General features: G+C 42.3%; 1 long non-coding RNA gene across 1 annotated transcript; it reads left to right on the top strand.

Moving 5' to 3' along the window:
• Positions 1-6,091: 6,091 nt before the first annotated feature.
• Positions 6,092-21,014, top strand: LOC118647401. The gene is made up of 3 exons (XR_004964677.1): positions 6,092-6,558; positions 19,948-20,031; positions 20,861-21,014. It is a non-coding gene; the product is annotated as an uncharacterized LOC118647401 (long non-coding RNA).

Raw genomic sequence — 21,014 nt, 5'->3', positions numbered from 1 at the left:
ACCCTTTTTGGAGACGCTTTTGGAGCTCACGCAGAGAACCTTAGAGGTGATTGAGGAGTGGTGCGGCGAGACTGGTCTGGCAGTGAATCCACTGAAGACCGGGCTCGTAATCTTCACTCGCAGGTACAAGGTAGGCCCAGTGGAGGGGCCGGTCCTTGGGGAAACGAGATTAGTTCCAACCGTATCGACTAAATATCTGGGAGTGATCCTAGATAGGAAGCTGACATGGAAGGAACATCTCGAGAACCGTTGCAGGAGTGTGTGCTCCTACTTCTGGATATGCAGAAGGACATTCGGACAGACCTGGGGTCTCAAACCGAAAATGGTCCACTGGATATACACGGCGATACTCAAACCTAGGCTGCTTTACGCGTCTGTCGTATGGTGGCCAAGGGTTTTGGGAAAGACCGCTAAGTTAGCGCTGGAGCACGTCAGAGCTCTAGTTTTAAGAGGGGCTCTGGGGGCCATGCGGACCACGCCGGTGGTGGCGATGGGGATGCTGCTTGGCGTCGAGCCCCTCGATCGGGTGGTAGTGGCGGCCGCGGCGGCGGCAGCCTATCGCTTAAGGTGTGAATCAAGGTGGAAGGCAGGAGCCCTCCACACGAGATTTCCCGAAGGAATCCTATCGGGCACCATTTTTGCAATGGGACAGGATAGGAGGCCGGTGATTCGTACCTTCTAAGGGACCGGTTCCTCGGGACGGGGACGTCTGGTTCACGGATGGCTCCAAAACGAGTGCGGGCTCTGGAGCTGGTCTTTACTGTCAGCGCGACCGGGCAAGAATCGTCGTTCCGCTTGGCGAGCACGCTACGGTTTTTCAGGCGGAGGTGTTAGCCATCATGAGATGTGCCCAGAACCTATTAGAGTCTGATAGGGTGGGAAGGCGCATCCGGATTTGCTCGGACAGTCAGGCGGCGCTTAAGGCGCTTGAGGGTCCAAGAATTAACTCGCGACTGGTCTGGGACTGCAAGTGCGTACTGGATGAGTTGGCGGAGAAGAATGATGTCGGCCTAGTATGGGTCCCTGGGCACGCAGGGATCAAGGGCAACGAAATGGCGGATCTGCTTGCTAAGGAGGCGGCCGAAACAAGGCTGTTGGGACCTGAACCGGCTGTTGGGATCTCTTTCTGCCTAGGCAGGGGGAGAATCAGGGGCTGGCTCCGGGACCAGCATATTGAACACTGGAAGGAAGAAACAGAGAGCAAATGCAGACAGGCTAGGGCCATGCTAGGGGAATGCCCTAGCGAGGACCTGGCCAAGAGCATAAGATCTCTAGGTAGGAGGGACGCCAGGCTCGCGACACAACTGCTCACGGGCCATGGGGATCTCAACTATCACCTGCACAAATTGGGCCGTAGTGATACGCCCAGCTGTAGGTTGTGCGGTGAAGAGGAGGAAACTAGCCTCCACATTCTTGGGAATTGCCCAGCACTGGTCGGACCAAGAACACGCCTGCTGGGCTCAGGTTTTCTAGAACCGAACCAGATGAGGCAGCTGCCTGTGGGGGATCTGCTCCGCTTTTGGAAGGAAGCGGGGCCCCGCTAGGGCAGCTGACAACGGGGAGGCACAATGGACTCGGTCTAAGTGCCAAAGTGGGCTTCGCAGGAGGACCGCCCCCGTCACTACTATTATTATTATTATTATTAAATCTTTAACGCGTCCGATATAGTCGAGGATATGTTCGTTTGGTTTTTTGTAAGTAATACTTAATTGTCCGCGGTAATAATTCGCGCTTCTTCCAGGTCCGAAGGTGCGTTTTAATACATCTAAGAATTTGTCGACGGTGGCGTGAATCTCGTCTTCGACGGCTAAATACGGTGGTGAATAAGCTTATTTCGTAGTATTTTAACGAAAAGTGCTTCATCTACTAATGGCACGGTTTCTTTTGCTCTTTTGCAGGCTCTGACGAATTGCCATACGGGTATGTTGTGCCCGTCATAATTCGGTACTAATTCGAGCGCTTCGCGCAGATAAGATTTTGGATATCCGGCCGCAGGGAAATGACTGCTCATCGTTAAAGGCGAGCCTAGCGTCACATTCGAAAGGTGTATCGGGGTCGATTGCTGTCGGAGGTATGTTTCGCGGGGTTTTTCGAGGGAGGGGCGAAGACTAATAAGCGTTTCATTAAGTACGCGCAACATATTTTCTAACATGTCGGTACGTTCACAAAAGTTGTTTTTGCCTTACGTCTTTTAATACTTTTTCGTAATTAATCCGCCCTTGATTTGCAGGTTGCGATGGGCCTACTGTGTCTACATATTCAGGAGAACTGTCAATATCTTCCATTTCGCTACTTTGAGAAAAATGTAATGGCTTTATAATTCTTTTTTTTTCGCGTCGTTTATGTAGTGTAACCGCGCTCGTGAACGACGGTCAACTTCGCCTCCGTCCCTGGTCGCGGCCCTGAGCCACCCGAATGCCGGGGCGACCGTTCCTCGTAATTTTTCGATGCAATACGTTGGGCGCCAGGTACGTTAAGCGTACCACTTTGTTTACGCCAAACCACAAAGTAGCGTTACACTATTGAGATCGCAGAAAAGACGGGCGCTCGTCAGGCGACCGGAACGTTAGCGGCTCCGATAGCCAGCTACTCAGCCCTAAAATGGCAGAGGGGAAGGTTCGATGCGGGCGGGTGGAATCGGGAAGGCGAGAGAACTATCAAGACAACGTAAATCTAACAATGAAATTAAAAAATATATTTAATAGTGAACGATACAAGATTGTATGGCTTTGTTGAGCGGCGATGGTGATTCGCGCGCGTTACAAGCTGACGACCGCTTGGAATTAAAATCTGCGAATACGGGATAATTAACAAATGAGTTATTTTACGTACGCGGGAATTCTTAGACTTGTCTACGCTTTAACCTGCGTCGTTGGTGGACGCCAAACTCCCGATAGGAACTCGTGCTCTTCCGCACATTATAAGATCCCGCGAGTAATGAACTAATAATTATTATTAGCTCGCCAACGAGGCACAAGACAATTACATTGAATCTGACGAGAGCGCAATTACAAAGAGATTCGCGATACAAATGTGACAAAGTAAATTAGATTTTACAAAATTATAAATGCACGACGATCTACCATAGGATTAACGACAGTAACTCACGACACGATCACGCTACGAAAATACAGGTGACTCAGCTGCGGATAGGGACACATACGCAACGCAATTTCACGGAAAGAATGGCACGGAGCGAATTAACGCAGGCGCCCGCGATCGGGCGAGGTAACGATACTCTAATAAACGTGAGCTCGTGACTTTACTGGAATGCTAAAGAGATACCGCGACAAACTCGTAATTTTCTCGCAGCTCGCCTGACCACGAAATCGGTGGCTTCACAAATTCGAAGTGACGCTCGTCTCACCAAGTCGCTTCCTCGTAAGTCTCATCCGGATCGGGCTGTTTCCAGCTCCTGCGTCCTCTTACATTCTTGGATTGCTCGGTATTCGGATCGCATACACACACGACAACATCCGCAACTCGATTGAGGGATCTTGGAACCTGCGAGGGCCGCTCAGCAATGCGCCTCACCTTGCCTCTGATAAGCCGGGCCCTTATTGGCCGCGATTTTCCAAAATCGACTTGCGCGTAACGCGCAACGTGCACGCCGTCGCTTGCTGACTGATCCAAGCGCGGTGATCGATATTGTTAGGCCCCGAGCACGGGAATTTTTGGCGCTTTCCTCTGCGGCAGTTTCCTTTCTCCTTGCCGGGCGCATCCTCCGCCACCGGGACGTTATTTCCTCGACAAGTTCACTGCTTGTAAGCTGTCGCGATCTCCGCGGGATCGGATTGAAGTCGCCCCGTCGGGACACCGGTTTCATGCGCCTTCGCTGGATCCTGAAAGCGCGATTCGGCGGCAGTATCGGAATTCTCGTATAATAAAAGTTGTAGGCAAGATAAGGGCGGTATTACCTGCGGATCTCCACTCGAAAAGGGTCTCCGTTACTCCCTACTTACTCGCTCACTCTGCGACTTCCGTGAAGGTTCTCCGTCGAGACGAGACGTCCAACAATTACAAAATAGACCTCTGTGGCCACCGATTGCCGCCGCACTCGTGATGCAGCACTTGTAAGAATCTTAACAATTAGCGAAGAGACAACACACGAGACAACACACACAGAAAACACGACTTATCACGCTTTCGCGTCCGTTTCCGAGCGGGAGGACGCAGGACCCGCGTGATGTTAACGCGTAAGGGCTGATAAGGCCCTTGTGACGGACAGCAGTCTGCGGCTGTCACGTCACTATATATATATATATATATATATATATATATATATATATATATATATATATTGTTACAATTGCGCTGGACGCACGATGCATTTCGACTCTCGGCTGCGCGGCGTCCTCCTTAGCAACCACGCTGTTTACGCGGACGCGCTTGTCAGATTTGATCCGGAGCTGTCAACCCAAACGGACGTGCTCCGTTTCTTTGTCCGAAAACGTTCTGTATTTCAAGCTTTACATTAAAGAGCTTTGAAAGAGAGAAAACGTCTTTCTTATTTCGTGCGGAAGTGCGTGAGTGAGAAAGCGAAAGGCAGTTTTGCCGAGCAAACGCAACATTTTTGGGGGCTCGTCCGAGCCACGAACAATAGACGAGTTTTGATCGAAAGGAATGTTATCGAGGACGCCGACTCGAACCAGCCATAGTGTCACGCCTGTGAAAGAGGAAGCCGGGATGCCTGTCACTAGGAGTGAGCAGGCTTCGGAGCTTGTGTCGGCGGAAGCTGCTACGCTACAAGCCGTTGTCCTCGAAATCCGGCAGTTACGCCAGGAGCGCGACGAGCAAGCTCGGAGAGAGGCGGAGCTCAGGGCAAAGCTACAGCAACACGAGGATGAGCTCATACGTCTCCAAAGAAACCAGATAAGTCAATCTGTTGTTAGAGCGTGCGGAAATTCGGGTTCATGTCTCGCGGAGGAGGAGAGCGTGCGCGCGGAGTGCGGTTTTAAGTTAAAGCCTGATACGTACGATGGGTCGGTCCCATTGCGAGAATTCTTTGCGCAATTTAATTTGATCGCGTCTGCAAATCGGTGGAGCGACTCAATTAAAACTACCGCGCTTGCATCTTGCCTGCGGGGAAAGGCACGTTCCGTACTTGAGACAGTGCAAAATTTAGATAATCTCGAATTCGTGGAATTAAAATCGAAGCTTGAGTTACGTTTCGGAGATGGCCATCTGTCTCAGAATTTTTATATGCAATTTACGAACCGAAAACAGAAATTTGGGGAAAATTTGGCCGCGCTTGGTTTGGATCTTGAAAGACTTTCGCGCCTCGCTTACCCCGAATGCCCGTACGCAGTTCTTGATAAAATCGCCTGTGCGCAATTTATTTTTGCGATTTTCGATGGATTTATTAAACGGACTCTCCAACTTGAAAATATAACATCATTAAATTTGGCTGTAGAAAGAGCAAAAACTTTAAAAATTATTCAAGGGGAGGGTTTCAAACAAAGAAAAGGGAATTTTAATAATAATTTTTGAAAGGGAGGTAAGGGAAGTATGTGCGGGGAGAAAGAGACGAATATGGAGAAAGGAAAAGAAAATGGAAGGGATGAAAAAGTTCGAAAAGAGAATTCGCGTGGCAGCAGGTTTAGCGCCAACCGCGGGGAATGTTGGACTTGCGGGAAGATTGGGCATTTCCGCTCTGATTGTCCTAGCGAAAAGGGAAACACGGCTTAATCGAACTTTTCGGAGAGAAGAAATTATTTCCCGAATGTTAAACAACCTTTTAATATAAAAGTTAATAGAATTAAAAAGAATTTTGATTATTTCTTGTTTAAAGGAAGAGCAGATGAAAAAGAGTGTTCTTTCAAGGTCGATAAGGGCTCTGATGTTACAATTATAAATAGTAAATTTATTACAAAGAAAAAGAGAAAGATTTTATCGGAACATTTAAATCTTAAATATCCCACTGGGCAGAAGGTCCCTGTTGAATCTCAAGTCAAAATAAAAGTGGAAATAGGGAAATATGTTGTTCAAGTTTTGATGTTTGTTGCGGAAATAAATGATGATTGTCTTCTCGGGGTAGATTTCTTAAAAATTGTTAATTTGGAACAAACTTTTGAAAATGTTTTTGGTACTCCTGAATTAACTGAAGAAATAGCTCGAATTGAAGTTTCTTGTGAAAAAATCCCAATTTCCTTGAAAGAACTCTTTGAGGAAAATTCTCAGAATTTGAATTGTTTAGAGAAAAAAATCTTTGCTAATTTTCTGACAGAATTTAATGATGTATTTTCTGAAAATGTTGTTGCGGGAAATTGTAATGTTGTCAAACATGTCATAAATGTGCAAGACTCTTCTCCCATTAAACAGGTACCTCGCCGAATTCCAATTCAAATGAGAGGAGAGGTAGATAAAATTGAGGAAATGCGATCTCGAGGAGTAATAGAGGAATCGCAAAGTCCATGGGTTTCTCCAACAGTTTTAGTAAAAAAGAAGGATGGCTTAATTAGATTTTGTGTGGATTTTCGGAAGCTCAATGCGATAACTATAATATTAAAGATTCATATCCCCTCCCCAGAATTGACGATATTTTGGATCAATTCTCAGGTAATTCTTGGTTTTCTACCTTAGATCTTAAGAGCGGTTATTGGCAACTTAAAATTCGTTTGGAAGACAAAATAAAAACGGCTTTCTCTATCGGCAAGGGGCTTTGGCAATTTACGGTGATGCCCTTTGGTTTATGTAATGCTCCTGCTACGTTTGAGCGCCTCATGGAGAAGGTTTTGCGAGATTTAATTTCAAAAATTTGTTTGGTTTATTTAGACGACGTAATAATTTATGGAATAAGTTTTGCTGAGATGATGGAAAATCTTGAAAAAATATTTTTACGATTATGAAAAGTAAATTTAAAATTGAATAAAAAAAATGTGTTCTTTTTCAAAAAATGTAAAGTATCTGGGGCATGTAATTTCCGCGGAGGAAATTTCTACGGATTCTGAAAAAGTTGCTGCCGTTAGAGAATGGCCCGTTCCTCACACAAAGAAACAATTACGTAGTTTTCTCGGATTTGCTTTGTATTACCGTAAATTTGTGAAAGATTTTTCTTCTATAGCTAAACCTCTTTTTGCGTTAACAGAGAGTCAAACTAAATTTGTTTGGGAAGGGAAATTCCAGGAAGCTTTTGAGAAATTAAAATGTATGCTGACTTCTTCCCCAAAAGGGGAGAGTGAATTTATTTTAGATACCGATGCCTCCAATATTGGAATTGGCGCGGTTTTATCTCAGAATCAGGAGGGGAAGGAGAAGGTCATTGCGTATTTTAGTCGTGCTTTAAGGCCGAGCGTAATTATTGTGTAACTCGCCGTGAACTTTTAGCGATAGTGGATTCAATTAAATATTTCCGTCATTATCTTTTGTGACGGAAATTTTTGATCTGTACGGATCATGTTACGTTGGCTTTTGTCTTTTAGAGATTTGGAAGGACAATTGGCTCGCTGGCTGGAAAGGCTCCAGCAGTATGAATTTGATATTGTTCATCGGAAAGGACGATGTCACGGTAACGCTGACGGATTGTCCAGACGGTTATGTGAAACGCATGGTTGTGGATATTGAGCTAAAGTTGAGCGAAGAGATGCTGAAATAAATGGCAAGGCAGTCGCTCGCATCATTTTCGAAGGGGAAAATTTGGAGGACTGGCGTAGAGATCAGACACAAGATTCAAGCATTTCGGTTTTTCTTCGAGGCAAGGAGAAAGGAGTTCGCCCACCTCGCACAGGATTTACTTCGAGGGATGTTTCTTCTCGGATTTACTGGTCGTACTGGGATGCTTTAATTTTGAAAGATGGGATTCTCGATAGGAAATGGGAAGCTCCAAACCTTAAATTCAACTTTCTTCAGCTTATTGTTCCTCGTAAACGGATTAAAGAAGTCTTGCAGGAGGCACACGACTCTTCTTCCGGAGGACATTTTGGAATAAATAAGACTTTGGAAAAGATCCGTAAGCGTTTCTTCTGGGCTACCTGCAAACAGGACGTTGAAGAATGGTGCAGAACTTGCAAGATCTGTATTTCTAAAAAGGGTCCCTTAGGTAAAGGGAAATCTCCTCTTCAGATTTATAATGTTGGAGTTCCCTTGGAGAGGGAATTTCAGATAGATATTCTTGGTCCTCTTCCGGCGACTAAGATTGGGAATAGATTTTTGCTCGTCATCGTTGATTGCTTCACAAAATGGGTGGAAGCTTTCCCTCTGAAAAATTTTAAGGCAAAGACAGTAGCTGACGTTTTTGTTAACCAGTTTGTTTCCAGACACGGGGTGCCTGTGGAAGTCCATACGGATCAAGGGAAAAATTTTGAATCGAAGCTTTTCTCGGAATTGATGAGACTTCTCGGAATTAGAAAAACAAGAACTACTCCACTCCATCCTCAATCTGATGGGCAGGTCGAACGTCAACATCAAACAATAACAAATTATTTGGCAAAATTTGTTTCTGTAAACCAGAAAGATTGGGATCGTTGGGTTCCCATGTTTCTTTTAGCTTATAGATCATCGAAGCACAAGTCTACCGGTATGACTCCTGCGGAGCTTTATTTCGCACGTGATCTTAGATTACCCTTGGATATTTTGCGAGGAGGTCCTTCGAAACTTCAGGAAGAGGGATCATCTTTGAAAGAAAATTTTGTGGAAAATCTTCAAGCAAAGTTGGAAGAAATTCATTCTTGTGTTAGAGAAAGGATGAATTTAAAATCTTCTCAAATGAAAGCACATTATGATCGAAAAACTAGGGAAGTTCTTTTTTAGGAGGGAAAAAGAGTCTGGTTCTATAATCCTCATAGGGTTAAAGGTAAAGCTCCAAAGTTGCAAGGCGACTGGGAAGGCCCCTTTTTAGTGGTTAAGAAGTTAAGTGAAGTTGTTTATTGCATTCAGAAAACTTCCAAGCATAAAAAGAAGGTGGTTCATGCGAATAGGCTGGCTCCGTTTTTGAGGAGGAATTTTTAGAAATGTTGGGACAAATCGGAGTTCGAAAGCCCGTCTTGAGAAAGAATTACTTTTTTTTTTAAAGGAAAGGGGAACTTGAATTTTTTAATTTTAACAATTTATTGCAAAAAATTTTTGTTTCTCTTTTTCAAAAGCGAGGTCTTCCGTCTTGGAGAAGGTATTCCTGAGAGAATTCTTCGAGAATTGTCTGGAAGACATCGATAGTGTAATCTTTCATAAGAAAAGAATTTAAGAAGACCGTCTCGCTCACGGTTTTTGACCGTGGTTTCCCGTGAGACTTTGGGCAAATGCCGAGACGGGGACAAGGGTGCTCTTATAGGGCGAGAGGGGTCCACGGGAAATTACCTCCCCCTTGTTCGAAGAGGAGCGGCGTCGGCAGCGGTTACGAGGAACAACGGCAAAGTGGTTCACGCAGTCTTTGAAGCGGAATTCCTGAGGAGTTTTCCCGAAGCTGGGGGGGGGGGGAAGCCTGGTTGGCTGCCTCCGAAAAGGGAACTCGAGGAAAAGGAATTAAGATCCCATAGATGCAGAAAAACGGGAATGGAAGTGTGGTCCGGTAATCTGAAGCAGCAGCTCAGGGTAGGGCAGGAAATCACTCTGAAGTCCTGATGTCTACAGGGAAACGTTTTACCGCTTGAAAACTGCCCTCCTCGATTGTCGGGACGACAATCTTGGTAGGGGGGGGGGGCAGTGTTACGATCGCGCTGGACGTACGATGCATTTCGGTTCTCGGCTGCGCGGCGTCCTCCTTAGCAACCACGCTGTTTACGCGGACGCGCTCGTCAGATTTGATCCGGAGCTGTCAACCCAAACGGACGTGTTCCGTTTCTTTGTCCGAAAACGTTCTGTATTTCAAGCTTTACATTAAAGAGCTTTGAAAGAGAGAAAACGTCTTTCTTATTTCGTGCGGAAGTGCGTGAGTGAGAAAGCGAAAGGCAGTTTTGCCGGGCGAACGCAACAATATATATATATATATATATATATGTGTGTGTGTGTGTTGTGACGTGACGTTTTTCGTCCGTCACAAGGGCCGGATGGTCCGACCAGGAAAGGTCATTTGGGGCCACTCCTTACCGTGGGGGAGGGCGGTCTCTCCTTTTCTGATTAATATTTTAAGTTAATAAGATACTTAGGGACTCGACAAGCGGAAGGCGCGACTCGCGGGAGAAGTGGTATGCCAAAGATACCTCATGTAATAGAGGAGCAGCCGTCGAGGAACTGAGAGAAGAATTACAGGAGCGGCTGAGCGGCGGAACCTCGGACTATCGGATAGCCACAAGGCAAGTATACAGTTGAGTTATTATATCAGGAGAGAGGAGAGTCGTGAGGCGGTTGCTACTGTCGCCTTATTTCAGAGACCGGAAAGGCGGAAGCGGATCGAAAGGAGAGGAGCGTTTCGAAGGTCGACATCGGGGGAGTTAGAGCTCGCCCTCGCATTCCATGGAGCCGGGTGGAGAACCCCCGCCGGAGCGGTCAACGGCGGTCGAGGCCGACATCGGAAGGCCGGGGCCTGATCAACCCCGAGCCAACCGCACCAGGAGATGGAGATCTCACAGCAGGCCACCGGCTCCGTAAGATCAGCGGCCTTCGAATTGCGCGGCGTCGCGACCGGAGGCGCCCTCAGCCCGCAGGAGCGGAAAGGAAAAAGCGACGCTCTATTGACGCGAAGATCCCTGTGCGCGAGTCAATGCGCGGATCGATGCGCAAGGACAATGCGCAGATTCTGATCGATGCCCGCGGTATTCCCGCTCGCTCACGCCGACTCACTGTTCGGCGAGACTACGACGAGAGCGGTTCCACGGACATCGACGGCGTCGCATAAACTGTAAGGCCACCACTTCAACCACGCGGTAAGGACGGAGACGGCCGGCCCTGCCTTCGCGAGAGATTATTAAGTAATTACCCTACTGAGCGTTCGGTGGGAGAGTTGAGAGAATTGCGGAATAAAAGTACCGAGGTTAGAGTCATCGTACCGCGGGGCCGCGTCGATCTCCGTCTCTTAGATATAATATTTTCGCTTATTGTTTCCTCCCTCGGGGATAATGTCAAGCCGACAGTCAAATTGTGTAGAAAATAGAGTATAGCGACGGGATAGTAGGGCGATATTGCCGGGATTCACTCGCTGTAAGCATACCGAGAGTACAAGCCATGTGCTTTTTACCAAGGCGAACTTCCGTAGACGAGAGCTTCTACGAGGAATACGCATATTAAGGGCCGATTTCACCAACTCCGGTTACCTTAACCGGCCGGTTATTCCATTGGAATTGACCAATCGTATTTGTCATTAAGTAAAATTAACAAATGCGATTGGTCAATTTCAATGGAATAACCGACCGGTTAAGGTAACCGGAGTTGGTGAAATCGGCCCTAAGTCGAAGGTCTATCCCGGCCGCCGTTAAAGCCAAAAGCGTTGTATCGATAATAGAGTTACAGTTAGATTTTGAGCGTAGCATTTAGTGTGGAAATTTTCCGTATATTGCGAATTATATGTCGGATCACAAAACCGTAACAAGCTAGAATAATGTCTGGTGGCTATCTTGTATCTTTCGTTTACATCTGTTACTATTAGACTTGCAATATATTATTTTTATATTTATCAATTCACTGAGTATTTAATACGAGACATCTCCTCTCCTATTCCGCGAAATGAAAGAACCTCGCCTCTCTGGCACTTCGTGTAGAGGCGGGCTCGCAGGCATTTAGCCGTCGTGTAAAGTACCGAGTGCTTTGTGAGTTTTGTGCGGCGCGGATTTCCGCGCCTGGCGCCCAACTAAGAGTTAAAGAAATTTTTGAGCACGACGAAGTCGTTGACGCGAACGAAAATCACGTCGCAGTGTGTGTGTGTGTGTGCGTGCGTGTGTGTCATGTTGTAAGGATCTGCTGATCCCGGGCCTATCTGCCACTCCAGAAGCGCGTGCCATAGTCTTAGGGAAGGGGGTGGAGCAGCTCATCTCTCTCGCTATCTGGTTTCACGTGTCAGGATCGTGAAAAGCGCGCATGCTTAGTGCTCCGAAAACTGCACGTTCGAATGTACTGACGAGGAATCGGCCTCTTTTGTTCCGGGGCGGTCGTCGGACTTCCATCTGCAAGAGGCCGTTCGTACTGGTGTTTTCTCGAGATTGGCGCCGAGGTCCCGATCATCCTCGAAATATATGGACTATCAGGGAAAAATCGACTAAACCATCCTCTCCTGCCCCGAAGAAGGAAGGAGGGAAACTCCGGCCGGAGTCCGATCGAGATCTGCTATGGTAAATCTTGTGCTGCCTGTAGTAAGGAAGAAAACAACGGAGTCCGACAGCGCGGCCTAGGAACAGGTGAAGGAGCCAACGAGGGACATAGCTGGCTATAATAAGCGTTATATAAGTATTTGGCTTTTTATTAATATTGACATAGCGCGAGTAAGGCGTCCGACGAGATATTGAATTCGATCGTTGAATTTTATGGAATCTGGAGAGTTTTATGGTATGGAATTCCGAAATTAATAAGTGACTCGAGAGCTACGCGAATTATGGTCGAATGTTCCAAAATTTGTAATATGAAACGGAATATTTTTGTATGTTAACGAAGATCGAATCATCGGAATTATATCGAGTAATAAAGGCGAATTATTACTATCTTGAACCGCGAGTATTTCATCTGCCTTACTAGATCTCCGTGCTCATTCTTTCCTGTGACCGATAGAATTTAATTATTCAATAAAAGAAATTGTAGAATTCTTACAAATGGCGCCCAACGTGTAGGGTACGATGTAGTTTGGCATCGTAAACCCATAAGATAAAAAGAATAAGAATTGGAGCAAACGGGAAATAGTAATTTGAATGGCTGATGAAAAAAAAAAAAATACGTATTTGACAAAAGCCGGTAGAGAGTCGAAACAAAAATTTAGTAACTATAATTTTGTAGGTAAGAGAATAAGAGACGATAAAATGCCGAATCTCGCGGACAAGCGTCCCAACGAAATGGAGGAGAGCGATGTAGGAGAGAGAGAGCGGGACCAGGAGAGCGTGAACGCATTGCGAGAAGAAATAGAAAAAGCGCGCCGGGACCTTGAAACATTGAAAGCAAACATCAACCAACAACATGTGCTTATGAACCGAATCGATAACAACCAAGGGCAAAATCAGGTAAACGCTGATGAGATTGTGACGATTATGAGTAACGTACAAAATTTCAATGTAGAAATTAGAATGCCGAATTTTAAAGATGAATTAACTTCGAATCCGGTGGAATTCTTGGAGGAGCTGGAAAAGTTTTTTAGAACAAAAAATGTAAAAGAAGAAAAGAAAATGCTAATAGTAGAATACGCATTAGAGGGAAGGGCAAGTTTGTGGTTTAAGATACAAAATATTCAGGTTTTTGATGAATTTAAATTACGGTTTCTAGAGGAATTTTATTCGGTGCCAGCTCGCGTGCAGTTCAAAAATAAATGGATGGAGAGACACTATGATTCGCGTAGGGATTCATTACAAACGTATTATTACCGTCAACTGAAAGAATCACAGTATTTTGTACCAAAACTTTCGGAGTACGAGATTAATTATAATATCATCCAACAATACCCATTCTGGGTTAAAGAAGCCTTAGCAACCGTAAATTATAGTGACGCGACGTTGATTGTACGAACATTGGTGAATTTAGACGGAATTAAGGGAGAAAGGGAGCGCGAATATAATAATGATTTGCGGCATTCAAATCCGAGAATGCGGCAAATGAATTATTCGGGACCGCGAAGGGAATATAGAGAATTTTACGGAAATAGAGCATATGGGGGAAATGCATATAACCAGTATCAGGAGGCGTCGAACGGTTACCGTCCAACATATAATCAAAATTGGAGGAGGGGGTATTCTAATAGATTGCCGGATACGCGTTTTCCACCACCGCATGCACGGACAGAAAATAATGATGAGAATATAACGCGAATTCAAGAAATACCAGATGATAATAATTTAAACTAAATGTCGGTGCGTTGAGAATGGGTCCGGCAACGCATCGTGGTAGTTTTGATTTTTGTGAAACGATAGCTCAAGAAGTAATAAGAGGCGAGGACCAAAATAATTATGAAAATATAGATCGGATAGCCAAATGTCCGTATGTGCGGGTGGAAATTGGAGAAAAAAAAATAACGGCGTTATTGGACTCGGGCAGTCAAGTATCCGCGGTATCAGAGTTATTTTATAAAGAATTAATATCGAAAAATCTGGTTAAGGAATTGCCAGTCACGAATTTGATTATCTCAACAGCGATCGGAAAAAAATCGACGACTATCAAACGACAAATTTATATTCAATTAAAAATCGAAAATATGATGTTTCGGGACGCCTTTTTAGTTGTACCTTATTTAACGTCAAAAATAATCTTAGGACATGATTGGTTGTCAAAAAATAGCGCGATTTTAGACTATAAACGAAACTGCTTAGAGATTCGGGGAAAACGATTAGCGGACACATCGGTGATTTTCGAAAAAGGTACATTAGAGGCTTTGGTATGTACACAGAGACATAATGCGGTATATGTTTACGTGGTAGAAGTACAAGAATTTGAAGGGGAGGATAAGAGAACGAATGACGTAATAAGTAAAGATAATATAGTAACTAAGGAAAATAATAAACAGATACATGAACATAGTAGGGAAGTTGCCAAAGAAAATAAAGAAATAAGCGATAAAAAAGATATAGTTTTAGGGGATAGGGAAAATTGGGAAAGTGAATTCCAAATAGTTACGGGCAAAAAGTCGGAACTAAATACGTCGCAAACGAGCGGTATTCGCGGGGTATTGGAAGAGTTTCAAGGATTATTTTCGAAAAAGCCGGGATGCGCGAAGGGATATAAACATCAATTGAAACTTACAATAGATAATCCAAAAATTCGCCATAACTATCCGATACCATACGCGTTACGCGAACCGACGAAGAAAGCAATAAATCAAATGATTGAGGACGGGATAATAGAAAGAGGAATTAGTCAGTATTGTAATCCGCTGAGAATCGTAAAAAAAGAGGACGGTAGTGTAAGAATATGTTTGGACGCGAGATTTTTAAATAAAGCAATAGAAGATGATCAGGAATCCCCGCCGTTGATTACTGAGTTAATGCAAAAATATTATGAGGTTGAATGGTTCACAAAACTCGATTTGACACAAGGATATTGGCAAGTAGCGTTGGAAGAGAATTCACGTAAATTTACAGCATTTTTATTCGAAAATAAAACATATCAGTTTTGTAGAATTCCGTTCGGAATAAAGACAGCGGGTAGCGGATTTATACGTGCGTTAAGCTTCGCCTTGGGCGATGAGTTCAATAAATATATCTCTTGTTATATTGACGATATCTTAATCGGGACAAAAACTTTTGAAGAACACCTCGTGATACTAAGAAAGATATTTCAGAGATTAATTGACTATAATTTTACATTAAACTTAGCCAAATGCGAGTTTTGTAAAAAAACAGGTATCGTTTCTCGGTTTTCAAGTATCAAAGGAGGGCATTTCCCCACAGCAAAATAAACTGGAAGCAATTATGAATTTCGAGGAGCCAAAAAATAAAAAACAATTACAACAATTTTTAGGAATTTGCAACTATTATCGGCAATTTAATGTAAAACATAGCAGGGCAGTGGATTCTCTTCGGGAATTGTTAGGAAAGAGCGAACTATGGATCTGGACAGACGTTCATGCTTCGGCTTTTGAATCGCTCAAAAGAGATTTAAACCAATGTATCGCGTTAAAACATGTCATTCCAGAAACACCATTTAGATTACAAACGGATGCTAGCGATCAAGGAATAGCAGGAATTCTATATCAAATTGATAAAAAGGGAAATCATAATATTATAGGAATAGTGAGTCGATGTTTATCACAAGCAGAAATTAGATATACAACTACAGAGAAGGAATTGTTAGCGATTGTGTATTCGGTGGAGAAATTTCGAGTTTACTTTATAGGTGTGCATTTTGAGATCGTCACAGACCATAAAAGTCTTACATTTTTGCAGTCGGCACGATTTCTAAGTAATAGAATTACGCGTTGGATTTTGTTATTGCAGCAGTATTCTTTCTCGGTGTCATTTTGCCGCGGAGCGGATAACAGGGTGGCCGATTTTTTTAGCAGAAATCCGAAAAATAAGTTTAAAAATGGATGCGAGGAAAGAGTGATGATCTCGCCGTTGCATCAGTGTTTCCCACCCGCAGATAAAGGGGAGGCATTAGGCGCGATGATTTCACTGCTTCGTAGCGATGCAAAATTTGCTCGGAATCTAAAAAGATTGGAGGAATTGCAGCGCGGCGATCCGGAGATTGGGCGTATTATAGATGCAAACGACGAGATGGGGGAGAATGTTATGTATACGATTTACAAGAATATTTTATTCCATCGTGATAAAAACAGTACGAATTGGAGAATCGTAGTACCGGGGGAGATGCGGCGAGGGGTAATGGAAGCAATACATACAAAGTTAGGACACCCGGGGGTTTATAAAACAAGCGTATATTTAAAACAATTCTATTTCTGGAAGGGCATGGCAGCCCAGGTTAAGAAATTCGTGTTGCATTGTGACTTATGTCAACGTGTTAAATATCTTACAATTCCGATGGAGGGAGAGTATAGATTGGTCGAATCAAAGGAGCCTAACGACTTGATAACGGTAGACTTTTATGGTCCTCTTCCAATAGGACGCGGGGGTATACAATATATATTTGTGGTGTTGGACGCCTTTACAAAATATGTGAGCCTCTACCCGATGAAAAAAGCAACGGTGTGTATGGCTCTTAAAAAAATATTCGAATTGTTTATTCCTAAATTTGGAAAGCCGAAGCGTATATTGTCAGATCACGGAAGTCAATTCACAGCTACTGCATGGAAAACACGACTCGAAGGGGAGGGTATCAAGGTTTTATACAACTCGATTAGACATCTACAGTCGAATCCCACAGAACGTGTTATGCGCGAGTTAGGCCGATTATTTAGAACTTTATGTGCAGATCGACATACCAAATGGGGGGAATTTATACCAAAAATCGAGGAAATGTTGAACGTGACTGTTCATCGCAGTACGGGGATGGCGCCGTGTAAATTACAGTTCGGAAGACCGGTTAAAGACGAAATCCACAAGCTTGTCCAATTCCCAGAAAACACAAGACCAACCCATGAGTACCTAATAACGTTGGCTAAAGAAAATATAAAAAGAAATTTTCACTATCGTAAAAAGGGACAAAAGAGTACTTCGAAGGTCGTGCTATCGGTTGGGGATTTGGTGTTATTAAGAGTAAAACATTTGTCAAATGCATGGGATAGGGTAATTGGAAAATTTTTCCACCTCTTCGAAGGTCCATATCGGATAGGCCAATGTAGGGGAAAAAATGCGTATACTTTGGTGGACCCGGAAAATGACAAAATTAACATAGGTACTTATAATCGTCTCAATCTCAGAAAGTATTACCAGGAAGAAAAAATACAGAAAAAGGGTTGTATAAAGATAATCGCACTCTCTAGCGAACGCTCTCTCTCAATCAAATAAGATCGTAAAGTATAAAGCGTGGTTATGTTAGGGAAGCTACGCTTCATTATTTGACGCGGATTGTCATTAATTGGCGCCTAATTATATGTAGTGGTAAAGCCGTAAATAGCCAGCGATTTATATTTGTATATTGTATGTATTATGTAGTAGGCATAGTAGCAAAGGGAGGTTCGTCCGGCGCTACGCATGGCTGACAAAACACTTGGATAATTATTTTATGCTCCCCCATCCAAAGGTGTCGCATAAAAGGGGGAGAAATGTAAGGATCTGCTGATCCCGGGCCTATCTGCCACTCCAGAAGCGCGTGCCATAGTCTTAGGGAAGGGGGTGGAGCAGCTCATCTCTCTCGCTATCCGGTTTCACGTGTCAGGATCGTGAAAAGCGCGCATGCTTAGTGCTCCGAAAACCGCACGTTCGAATGTACTGACGAGGAATCGGCCTCTTTTGTTCCGGGGCGGTCGTCGGACTTCCATCTGCAAGAGGCCGTTCGTACTGGTGTTTTCTCGAGTTAAATACACCAGAATTTGTTGCTATTTTGTCGCTCTAAGATAGCGCAATAATATTTTAGAATTATTACATTGTTCAAGATATACCCATATGTACTTAGTATTGGTATACAGGTGTCTCCTAAAAAATGTTCTATTTCCAAAATGTTTTCAGGCTATCTTAAAGCAACAAAATAGCAATAAATTCTGATGTATTCAATTCTACAATTTGAGCACTCTAAATATATTTTTTTAAGTACCGAAGGGGAGGGCAGCTTGACAAAGGTACTGGTTTACCCAACACATAATTGAAAAATTTTTGTAACTCGCATTATCAAGGTCTTAAAATTTTCTATAAACAATGCCCTTTCAAGATTTGCAATGTTCGATTCTGTCGCTCGACTCTAAGTCTGTATAAATAAACAATTTGTGTACCCGGGCGCCGCGCGCTGTTATCTAATACATTATATCCCAACAGATAGTTAAAAAATTTTGTTACTCGCATGATCGCGGTCTTAAAATTTTCTATAAACAATGCCCTTTCAAGATTTGCAATGCTCGATTTTGTCGCTCGACTTTAAGTCTGTTTAAATAAACAATTTGTGTACCCGGGCGCCGCGCGCTGTTATCTAATACATTATATCCCAACAGATAGTTAAAAAATTTTGTTACTCGCATGATCGCGGTGTTAAAATTTTCTATAAACAATGCCCTTTCAAGATTCGCGATTGGTGACAGGGCATTTGCGACGTATTGTAGAATGGTTCTAACGGTTTACCCATCTCCTTGGCGTAGTAAAATAGTCCTTATTATTTCATTGATACATTTTCTTGTGTACAACAACGCACTATATAATAAGCTATTCCCGTAATCTCTTTGGTACATCTACACGGAAAAAAGTTTGGCACTACAGAAGCACTAACTAGTGCAACAGCTGTACGAAATAAGAGGGCGCTGTTGCACTCTCCCTTGGCATGACAACTCTCTCAGTTTGGGAGTTCTAGTGCCCCAATTTCGCACTGCAGCAGTCCCAACCTTAAAGTGCAGTGATTGCCCCATCAGGGTGGGGAGAACAGTTCTCCCGGCGCTTAGTACTGCCAGTTACCCAAAACCGGCACTCTGCAGTCCTAAATACGAGGTGGCGCTGCACTACCACCTATGATACAGCAGTAGTGCCAAACTTTTTTCCGTGTACAATATTCTATCTTTCTCAATATTTTAAAATGTAACATTAATATTTATTTTATTGTGATTACGTATGTACTTTATACGTATCTATAGTATGACATTTTTAATAAGTTAATGTTAAGAAGACTGATATATAAACAAAGATTTTTACTTTTTTAGTTGATATGATAATATAAGATTTTGTATAATGTACGCAAAAAACATTAAGAAATAAATAAAATATTAACAATAAATTATATATATAATTATATTGTATAAAACAAGTATCTAGATAACGCCAATGAATGATCAAAGCATGGATCGTAGTGCTTAATAATATATTTTAAATGTGATTTTATACATATATTTTCTAATTCTATGAGAATAGATGCTTGTAACATTTTAATTAAAAAACTACTTTTTAAGACCGTTAGTAACAATGCAGTTTTAAAGAATTAGAAAATGTGTATAAAATTATATTTGAAATATATTGTTAAGCACTAAGATCTGCTGTAATCGTTCATTGGCCTTATCCAGATACTTCATTGTTTAATAAAATATGTATGTTGTATAAGATATTTTTTAAAATATTTTTTGTAGAATGAATCTTAATTTAAGTTTAAATTATGTGGATTATGTGAGACTATGTAAGGAAGACGAAGTGCCCACATAAGTGCCTTGAAGGATATTCGAATTATATTATGGATGAGAATCTTTTACCCCATATTATGTAAAAAATTAATATATATATATATATATATATATATATATATATATATATAAATTTTACTTTTTAGTTAATCACAAGAATTATTGAATCTATTTTATGTTTTTAGACGATAGAATAACTATTGTTAGAAAAAGCTTGATACAAGCCGCTGAAACAATAGCATCTGTACCTTTTCATGGCGATAATTCAGGTAAGATAAATATAATAAATTCTTGTGAAGTTTCAAAACATTTATTAAATGATAAATTATACATATTTGTAGAGTCCGACCGAAATTTCGGTTACGACTAGTTTCGGCCAAAAATCAAAATTTTGGCTTGATTTCGGTTTCGGCCGAAATTAAAAGTAAATTTCGGTGTCAGCCGAACTGTCGGCTGACATCGACGCCAGCGCCGCCAGCGGTTGCACCAGCTCTCATCTCTTATCCGTTTTCATTCAAACAATTACAAAAGACTGCAAATAAATATTTATCAGGTCCGCCGACTTCTGTAGCAAGCGAACAACTATTTAGCTCTGCTGGGCAGATTTATGCAGATAGGTGCAGTAATTTATTGGGAAAAAATGCCGAGAAACTTTTATTTTTATGTTACAACATAAAATTATTTAACTTTGATTATTAGGTTTTAATATAATGTTAAATAATAAAACTGTGATGTATAACTTTACTGTTATACTATGCAATGTATCTAATATAATTTCTATTAAAAAGTTGACTTTTTAAAAGATGTTTCTGTTTTTTGTAAAAAATACATTTATATTATAATAAAATATAATAAATAATAAAGTATTAATACATTCTTAAATAAAAGCTTATTTAATAACTGATAAAAAGCTTATTTGATAATAGAATACTTAAATATTAAATATACATTTTTTCAACAATCTCTTAAGTTATATATATAATATTTTATAAATTGTTTCAAAAGTTTCGGTTTTCGGTTTTGGTTTCGGTCGAAACAAAAAAAAGTGGTTTTGGTCGGACTCTACATATTTGTATTATATACATCTTTTTGTTTCAGAGAATATTCGATCCATTGTTAATAATTCCAATCAAAAGCATGCAAAAGAAAAAAATTATTACCTGAGGAGGAAGAGATATTAATATTAGAAGTACAAAACAGAGAACCACTATGGAATTTTAAGTTACCTCTTATTCAAAGAAATGGCAGAATC

The sequence above is a fragment of the Monomorium pharaonis genome, chromosome 9, assembly GCF_013373865.1.
Source record: "Monomorium pharaonis isolate MP-MQ-018 chromosome 9, ASM1337386v2, whole genome shotgun sequence".
Classification (NCBI taxonomy): Eukaryota; Metazoa; Arthropoda; class Insecta; order Hymenoptera; family Formicidae; genus Monomorium; species Monomorium pharaonis.
Note: the sequence above shows the minus strand (reverse complement) of the source record. Positions and strands in the feature narration are given on the sequence as shown.